Source organism: Montipora foliosa, chromosome 11 (assembly GCF_036669935.1).
Source record: "Montipora foliosa isolate CH-2021 chromosome 11, ASM3666993v2, whole genome shotgun sequence".
Classification (NCBI taxonomy): Eukaryota; Metazoa; Cnidaria; class Anthozoa; order Scleractinia; family Acroporidae; genus Montipora; species Montipora foliosa.
This window is the reverse complement of record NC_090879.1, coordinates 39,996,046-40,005,924: the sequence shown is the minus strand read 5'-3', so window position 1 is coordinate 40,005,924 and position 9,879 is coordinate 39,996,046. Positions and strand designations below refer to the sequence as shown.

Here is a 9,879-nt window from a genome sequence, read left to right as displayed (position 1 = left end):
TGGATGTTTAACTGTTTAAATTGTTGTTTTGGTCATTTTATAATTTGGACTTTTGGTGTATTAATTCATCGAATGTGGTTTCTTGCATCTTCATTATTTCGTTTTCATTAAGAGGACTCTCATTTCTATTTTATTTACACTTTTTTTTTTTTAAATTTGGTTGAATGATGTTTCTGTCTAAAGTTTAGTACGTTCTAGAAAAATTAATACTGAAGCCCATTTGAAAGTATCATACATTTTTCTTACTTTAGAACAAAAAAATGATTCCTGAAATTTGCTCGAAGCTGTGCAAAGACGTGCTGCAAACACGTTCGTACGGTAACATGTTTTTGGTATTTAAGCCGTACATACACATACAGAGAGTCATTTCAGTGGCTTTGGCAATATTAATGTCGTAACGTGTAAATAAAACGTAATTTTCCCCTTCGTTGGACCATCGCTTCCTGTGCATTCGGCACTCAATTTAAGAGCCGTTTCAAAAACGAAATTATTTACTTACTTTTCTTGTTTCATTTTTATTTTATACAGAATGCTCCACCTTCGCCTCCCAAGAAAAAGAAGCCGACTGATGACTGATGAAAATATCAAGCCCAGTATCGAAGAATAAACAGTGCATTTTAGCTTAACTGTTGTCGTCTCCTTTACTGTGTTATTTCATTCGGAACAGTTGTTAGATTAGGTATTGAAAATAATGCCTTGAAATAACTTTTCCCAAACATTCCACATTCTATGCATTTTACTGTCATATAAGCATTGAAAATTCCTTCCTCTTTGCCCCGCGTTGCACCCTATCGTCCGCCATATTGAGTTTTCATGCAGTTGGTGATCAATAATGTCACGTGGACGAGAACTTGAGCAGTGATTGGCTCATGGTTTGTTTTGCTAGTGGTTATCAAAAATGATAACAATCCTGGACTGATAACCAACAAACATCAACACAGATGCCAGCAATACAATACAGGGAGAGAGATCTTAAGTCAAAGAAAGTTTGTCAGCTGCGTGACATTCTTGAAGTCGAACTTGGACTGTCAGTGGGTAGGGGTAAAAGAAAACAAGAGCTTATCGAGATGATCTGCCAGTTTCATGCTCGAAGCCAATAATTGTTTACTGTTGTATTAAGTACTACAAATTGTTTAAATCATGTAGGATGGAAAGGCTGCTATGTATGTTTAAGAACTTCCAAATACAGATCCATACAATTTTATACTCATAGCTACATAAAATGCAAAAACTAAACGCTTTAAGCATTGATAATGAGCAGCATCTATGGTTAACTTACTAAATTCATAACAATAGGGAAAACGATCAATTTTAAGTGAAAAGTAGAATATTTAAAAACTCTGGCTCTGTTGTCTCTCCGGAGAGGGTGAAGAATTTAGTAAATTATATAACAGTAGAGAAGCAAACATTCACATTACAAATAAAATGTATATTGATAAGCAGAACAGTTGATAGGTATTTTCTGTTTCACTTTCCTAAGGGAAGGGCCACAGTTTTGCACTTTATGGACCAGACCACTTTATGGGGGACCTATTTATTCTCCTCATTCATGTATAAACACTGGTGTAAAGCTTCGTAAAAGCACATGTAAACAGTCAACAAAACCACCGTTCTAACTAAATTTTGCATGTCCAGTGAAGTTACAAAGAGAAACATAACTCACCTCGATCATTCGCCATATAATTCCCTTTTCATCCTGGCAACATAACAGATTCACTGAATTTTCGGGTCATGGCTCATGTACGACGACCTGACTGACGTCATTATACTGCAGAGGAAAACAGAGGAACACTACGCACAGAGGATAAGAACAGTAGACAAAGAGGAACAGTAGACGCAGAGGAACAGAGGAACAGTAGGCACAGAGGAACAAACATGATGGTTTTGTTTGTCTTATCAAAGTATTTTAGCCTGATTAACTATTAACTTCTTACAGTGTTTTCAGATAGTTGCAGACCCGACATCGTAGGGTTTTTTGACCATGTAAAGAGTCGATTTGTCATGACTGATTTACTTGGAATTAGATGGTCTTAGGTGAATTTGCCCCTGGTTATCCGCAATTTTTTTCTTCTGCTTTTTAACGTGAAACCGCTATTCATTTCAGGAATGTTTGGTAGTGTCTTCAAATTCAACGCTCAAACATTTTAGATGAGAACGGAAGCGAAGGTTTCGAACAAAACAGCGTCAGGCTACTGCTAAAGAGTTCATGCGATTTACTTTTCAGAAATAGACATGCAGTGTGGTCTTCACACTGAGCTTCTTGAGGAGCTAAACGCAGAACCAGGCCTTACGGTCGAGAAGTATGCCGTTGCACAGAATGCCTGGACATCATCAATAATTCATAATCACTGAAGCGGCAAATTCGAATGCGATTGCGCTCTGAAGAGCCATAAACTGGAGAAGAATGGGCCGAAACTAGGCAACTAGGGTTCACAAAATTCACTTTCCCGAGCCTCAGAAATGATAATTTCAAGGTTCACACACGACGTCTTGAAAATCAAGGATTAGTCTACAATTTGCACGGAGAAAGTAGAAGTTTTACGTTTTTCTACTTGAATATACGGAGAATTTTGCAAATTTTCGTATAGACAGTCAATTTGGAGAGCAATTTTGGGAAAACTAACATACCTACTAGACTTTCCCGCATGGCAAATGGCAGTTGAGTCTGTACTTGAAAAGAATCCGTTTTAATTTCGAAAATTGGTCAAAAGGATCCTTTACGTTTTTCAGTTTGAAAATTATTAGTCATAGTTCCATTTGAAAATGGCGCGTTCAGAGCTGGCAAAATGCAAGTTTGGTTTTATCAAACGAGTTCAACATCTGAGCATGGCATATATTGGTATTGACTTTTCTATGTTTGGTGGCTTCTAAAGAAGCCGTTGTTTTTCTTCCATTTTCTTCATTGAGAAACTGCATGGTAGCTCTTTCTGAATACAATGCGCAGACGCTCAATCGGACGGGAAACCTTCTGTCCATGTTGATAGAGTGCAGGAGACTTTGCCAGCAACAGACAGAAAGTCACCTGAATTACACGGCATTGGCTTCCATTGGCGTTGAGAGCGTGCTCTGTGTAGGCTGTAAGTCCTGATCATGGATGTTAATCTGAAATCGGCAGGCAGGCTGGGAAACAGGAAGCGCACCACGTTGTGTCGTATTTCGATTGATTCTTCGTATTGGAGAGGAACTTTCATTCCTCTTTCAAATACGAGACCAATTCTTTCTCGTGCCTCTTCTACGTGAACTGGATCAGGATCAGGGTTCTTGAAGGCTTCTACTAAGTCTGCCGGCAGGTGATCTTTCGGCTCCCAGGTGTTTTGGCTGGCACAGTATCCATACCATTTAACCATGTAGTAAGGTTTGCCGTTAAGAATCTTTTTGGCCATGATGCGCTCAGCTTTGAAGGTGCCAAGAAATTCAGGTTTTCTTCCAGATTTACGGCCACGGGAAATAGCAGGCCTCTCAATGGACTTGTAAAATCCTTGAGGCTGGCGACAACGTTTGTCACTCTCAGCTAGAACTGTTTATACTGTATCTGTAGGTCACCATGGATTTTATAATGACAAATCACGGAACAAAGGAAGGCCGCAGGATGGAAAAGTGCCAATGGCATTCCATGTAGACCCGACTACCCAAATTAGCATACCCATCTTGTTGTTCTTAAACATGGTGCCATAGCTTGCAACTTTTTCACGTTTCTTAGCAAAATGTTTTAGTGAAAGCTTCTCTTTCTTTCGCAACAAAGAAAAGGCACGCGCACCCCAGCTTTTTCGATCATAAGCTACTCAAGATTCAGGCGAAACAAGTCTATTCACTTTATTTCAAAATCGACATTTAAGTTTTCGTAGGTTCGAATGCCTGTGAAGGCACCACATTTGTTGCCATAGGTTTGGCGGAGGGTAAGAGTTGCCCTATTCACAAATAGTATAAAGCAGGCCAAACGCCCTTTTAAAAATTCGATCCTGTTATAATATTGAAAATTAATACACTTACTGCTGGTGCGACATTAGGAAACAATATAATGAACAATAGCTCATATGGCCTTTATGTCGTGGACAATTCGTTTGCAAGGTGCGGGAAGTTGTAGGCAATGGTTCAGTGGTGTTTGTTCTAAGTTAGTAAACCAGCTTTCCAGTAGGATCCGTTGGCCACCCTCGTGTCACCCTCTCAGCATCAAGAAGGGCTTTGTAAAAGAGGAAGCTTTGCACTTACTAAGAACAAACTCGGTTAAAGAATCCTTTGAGTTAAAAAAGTTACAATTCTTAACTCGCCTTTTAGAACGAGGATATCTTAACTGAAATAAAATTCTCAATGCGCAATACGGCTTTACAAAACAAACCTAAATTATCCCTTTCATCACCACTTTCAATCCTGCTACACTGAATCTTAAAAAGATCTTAATTAAGCGCGGGCAACCATAATCTCACGCGAATATTCCAAAATCCCCCAATGGTTGATTATCGGAAGAACAAAACTCTGAAAGATTATCTTGTCAGAGCAAGAATTCCTTCACTTTAATTTAACAACCAAGGAGTTACACATGGTAAGGGCCGAGTGACAGCATAACAACAAAACACATCGGGAACCTTCTCGCAACCAAGATTCATCAGCCTCTTATTCATTTCTATTGATTTATATTCATTCATTTAAAAGGGAAACAAAGCCTTTTAAATGTTATACTTACCCGCATTTCATTGACAGAAATGCGAAGCAGAAACGTGCTAAAAGATACAATCACTTTACATTCACGCACGAGCAACGTAACAAACATTAGTGAAGCTCACTGCTGCTTGCCACAGGCCTTAATCACACGAGGGATTGAAAAGTTTGGTTTTTGTGAACCAAAACTCGTTTCCAAACATTGAGCAAGAAAGTTCTTTTTCTCGATTGTTTCGCTCTGTTAAACATTGATTCGAGTTGACTCATTTCTTTTGACAAATTTCAGTCTGTCAATTGCACGTAAGAAACTGTGCCAGAAAATAGCTGACTTTTTGGTTATCTTTGTTTTGAACAAGAGGCTGAGCGCTTTTTCCAGTAAGTGCGAGATCAGATATGGTAAATGCAAATTTGAAATGTTTGTGAAAGTCGGCTTATACAATACATACTTAATTGACCACTCCCCATAGGGGCTTTTCAGGGCCAATCTGAAACAATCAACGAAACAACAGAACACAACAACAACAACTGTTAAGAATCCCAACTGGCCGGAGGCAAACCAGTGGGTTATTTACAAGTGCAGCTGGGAAGTTGAAACAGGGACTACCAGGAACAAATTCAGCGAGTGGTCAGAGCGGGTCTTGAACCCGGGATCTCTGGATCTCAAGGCAAGCACCCTAACCACTGGGCCACACTGCCTCCGTCAAATGTAATGCTTGTAATGCATTCTTAAAGTGTGATATCCACAATCAATAACTTGAACGTCCTTTGTTTCGTAGCTGTGCCCTGACAAGTTAATGAGCAAAGCAGAATTCCCCAAAGGAGAAAGAGCCCATAATATTTGACAAATGAGAACCATTTGAGTCATTCATGGCCGCTAATTTTACTGATCTATAATATTTATTGCTCTGGAAGTAAATGTCCGGAGAACAATAGGCATTCTGCGTGATGTTGGCCAAATCCTTTGAATATTTATGGGGAATGTGACTAACACACACATCCTTGAATTCTGCAAAACACTCTAGCCACAAGCACAATATAGTTGTATCGCTGTCGGTCCTGGTCTTTCACTGAAGGTAGAAATGTAATGTTTGATATGGCAAGGAGATCTCTAGGAAAATTGTTACGTTTGCTTGTCACTCTGTTTAAGACAATTTAATTTTTTACCCAGTGAAAGGCAAAGTTCTGGTTATCTTTGCTCATGTGTCTTCTTTCTAGTTTCCCATCAATGTTATCAAAAATAATAAAAATAACAATAATAAATAGATATTTATATAGCGCATTTTCCATATGTGCAAATGCGCTTTACAATATTTGATAATATTTAAGAATAAACTAAAACATGTAAAACATCACGATATTAAAAAAGTAACTATAAAAGAAAAAGCATGTCTAAAAAGATGGGTCTTTAGTCGACGTTTAAATTCAGGAATGGAGGTGCTGCTCTTGATCTCAAGAGGTAGCTTGTTCCAGAGACAAGGCGCGCACACTGAAAAAGCCCTCGAACCGTACGATTTCAGCTTATATGCCAGCTGTTCTAATAATAACTGGTCAGATGACCTGAGCTCTCGCCTTGGCTGATAAGAACTAATGAGCTCGCAAAGGTATAATGGATTTATACCATGAAGTGCCTTAAATGTAGACAATAGAATCTTGAAATTGATGCGCTCTTTCACAGGTAACCAATGTAATTGCATCATGACTGGGGTAATATGGTCGTACTTATTGGTAAGTGATGCTAATCGCGCGGCCGCATTAAGTACATACTGAAGGCGCTTGATCAAATAATCTGGCAAACCGAATAAAACTGTGTTACAGTTGTCTAGCCTCGATGTTACAAGTGCATGCACTAATTTCTCTGTGGACTCAACATTAAGATATCTATGCACATGAGAAATATTTCTGATATGATAGAACGCTGATTTACAAATCTCGCTGATGTGTCTCTCATAGCCCATGGTGCTATCAAAAATAGCGCCAAGATTCCGCGCAGTTTTATTCGGTTTGCCAGATTATTTGATCAAGCGCCTTCAGTATGTACTTAATGCGGGCGCACGATGGCAATTCCAGAATTTGAACTCATTCTGGCTTGCTCAAGTTTCTGTTTGGCATTCTCGTTTTGCTGAACACAAATTTCATTGCAAATGTGCCCAACCAAAGGCAACACATTTATCTGTTAGCAAAGAAACTCTTGCTTCCTTTTCTGTGACAAGCTGATGAGCCTCACACATCATTTTCTTAAAATCCAAAATCTCCTTATGATGACTTTCCCCTTACTTTAACACTGGAGCATGTTACTTTCATCTTTGAGAGCCGATCCAATGTTGCCTAACAAAAAGAAACAAGGTGTCATTGTCCATACTTGGGAGCATAAACTCTATTGTCATGAAGAGTGTTTTTCAAGAAAATACCATCCCTCTCCCAAGGATTCCAAGGGGGTGTGGGGTCTTGAGCGTAAATTATTCTTATGCAAAGTATAAAACAAAATTGGAATCCAGAGAGGTAGAGGGGTCATCAGAAAACCTTCCAAAAGAGGGATATGGATATTTTCATAGTTACTGAACAATAACAATAACCTTGTATATGTATATATTTTTTCAGTTTGTCTTAAAAAAGCAAATGAGTTAGCCCAGTTTATCAAAACCTTCATGGTTCTTAAATTATTGATAATAATCATGAAATTATTAATCTACATACAGGTACCTCTAAATAACTTGACTTGAGCATAATTCCCATGATTGAAGCACAACAATTCATGTGGGAATTTCATTGCTTTAAAAGAATATATCCTGCTCATTAATACACTAGGAAACCACTCAGGATTGTTGTTTCCCTTTGAGCTCGCACAGGCCATCAAGAATGCAGAGAATATGGGCGCTCTTCCCTTCCACTCAAAGCACAAGTTTTTTAAATCGAATTCTGCGAGTCCTTCTTTGGTTACTGCTCTCCGCAACGAAAGATGTTTTCTGCGACATAGTCCATTTACTTGTAGAGCCATGAGCTGCAACACTTTTTCAATAACAAATTTCTTCAATTTTTCATTCTTTAACCATGCCCTGGCAATTCTGAGGAGAACCATGCACAACCGCTTTACCGAGTACTGCATAATCATCCTTTAATTCTCTTCAGATCGTTTCACAAGCATACTCCACAGTTAGATGTACTTTGGTCTCCTTATATCTCCTGATTCTGGAAGAGACAATTCAATCCTGTGTTGCATTTGAGTTTCTTCTTTATAATTACAAAGCGGTGTTGACGTATAAATTAGGTCCCCACTGAAACGTCCAAAAGCTTTTTTAACAGAGTTTTGTGGTGCAGGCAACAGGATCGGTGAATGGCTCAAAACCTCCATAGCAATGGGGCATATTATGGAGCTTTCAACGGCACACGGGCCGATTTTAACCTCTTAACACGAAGTGAATGAAATGTCACCATCAAAATCTCTCTTAATTTCTTCCTCAATTTCGACCACTTTACGTACGGCATTCTTGTATCATGTCAGTCGATTATAACATTTCATGTGGCAGATAGCGAACTTCTCGTGTTTCACATAAATTGACAAATCGACCTTCATTGCTCCAAGTGTCTAAGAGGAGATATCCAAAGCACCCTTTCCAAATATATTAATCTTCTTCTTTGTAACTGAGAAATTTGTCCAACAAAGAACACAACATTCGCCACCGCAGGGAATGTTCATTAGAGTTTCGTTTACAGTTGTCATTTCGAAGGCCACAGCTAATTATTTACAGATTCAGTAATAATAACAATAATAATAATATTTCTTATATAGCGCCTATCCAGACGTAACCTAAGCGCTTTACAAGTCATGAAAAATTAAAAATTAAAAATTAATTCATGAACGAAAACGTTATACAAAAATTTCCTTGAATAAATAAGTTTTAAGTCGTGTTTTGAAGGTCTGGAGATTATCAGAAGTTTTTTATTTGTTCTGGGAGATTGTTCCAAAGTTGTGGCGAGGCAACAGCGAAAGCTCTAGATCCATAATACTTCAAATTATAGCTGGTAGGGTTAAGACGGAGCAATGTAGATGAGCGGAGGGTTCTTGAAGGACGGTAGAGACTTATCAGTTCTTGTATGTACGAGGGAGACAAATCATGCCTTTAAAGTGAGAATTAGAATCTTAAACTTTATGCGTTCATTAATTGGTAACCAGTGTAGATCTTTCAAGATGGGAGTAATATGGTTGAATTTCGAGGAAAAAGTTATTAAGCGCGCAGCAGCGTTTTGTACATACTGTAGTTTTTTAACAGCATATTTCGGAAGATTGTATAGAAGGGAGTTGCAGTGGTCAAGCTTGGATGAGATAAAGGCATGCACAAGTGTTTTGGCAGTTTCCGTTGATATAAATTTTCTGATACGTGATAGATTACGAAGGTGATAGAATGCAGATTTACATACGGTATTAATTTGAGGCAGCATTCACATGGTACTGTCAAAAGTGACACCAATATTCCTGGCAGTTTGAGAAGGCTGGACGGTGTCTTGACCAAAGCAGATTGACGGCAATCAATACTAGGTGGACAGAACAAAAGGACACAAAGTCCCCTACAAGGTTAAGCCAACCAACCCACCCCCAGTGAAAATATGTCCCTAACCAACCCCATAAGCCATAATTTTAAAAAAAACCAATTGTTACAATTAGACTAAAGGGAAAACGTCAATTAACACGAGCACAAAGTTAGGGGTCTTATACTACGACATTTTGGGCATGCAATCTTATAAGATCTTATGTTGTCCTGATCAAAGGGTAACCTTAACCTCTCTAAAAAAAAGCCTTTAGCTTACTTTTAAAAGTACTAAGAATGGTAACGCCCTTGATAAGATAAGTATCTCTAAAACTAGACGTTCTTGGAATGCAGTTATACTTTAAAGTGGTACTATGATCAAATTTTTACCCCTTCATTTTTTGAGTGTATCACATAGAATTCCGTGAAAGAAGAAAAACGCCACTTACCGTTTGCAAATATCTTCATTAGTTCCGGAGATAATTTAAGTTTGAAAAATGGGTAAAATATGCAAATGAACTGACTGATGACGTCATACAATCAACCCAATATTATATTGAGTATATAAATAGAGCTACCTTGGCCAATTTGCAGTGCAGACCATTGAAACTTGGTAGTCTAATAGTTCTACAGGAAACACACCTATGGCTGTAAAAAATTCTGTTCCCATGGCAACTCACTCTTTTCCAGTCCCCACCCA

At 38.4% G+C, this 9,879-nt stretch overlaps 1 pseudogene; it reads right to left on the bottom strand.

Annotated features, from left to right (window-relative positions):
• Positions 1 to 8,582: 8,582 nt before the first annotated feature.
• LOC137977040 (uncharacterized) lies at positions 8,583 to 9,165 on the bottom strand (annotated as a pseudogene).
• Positions 9,166 to 9,879: the final 714 nt, after the last annotated feature.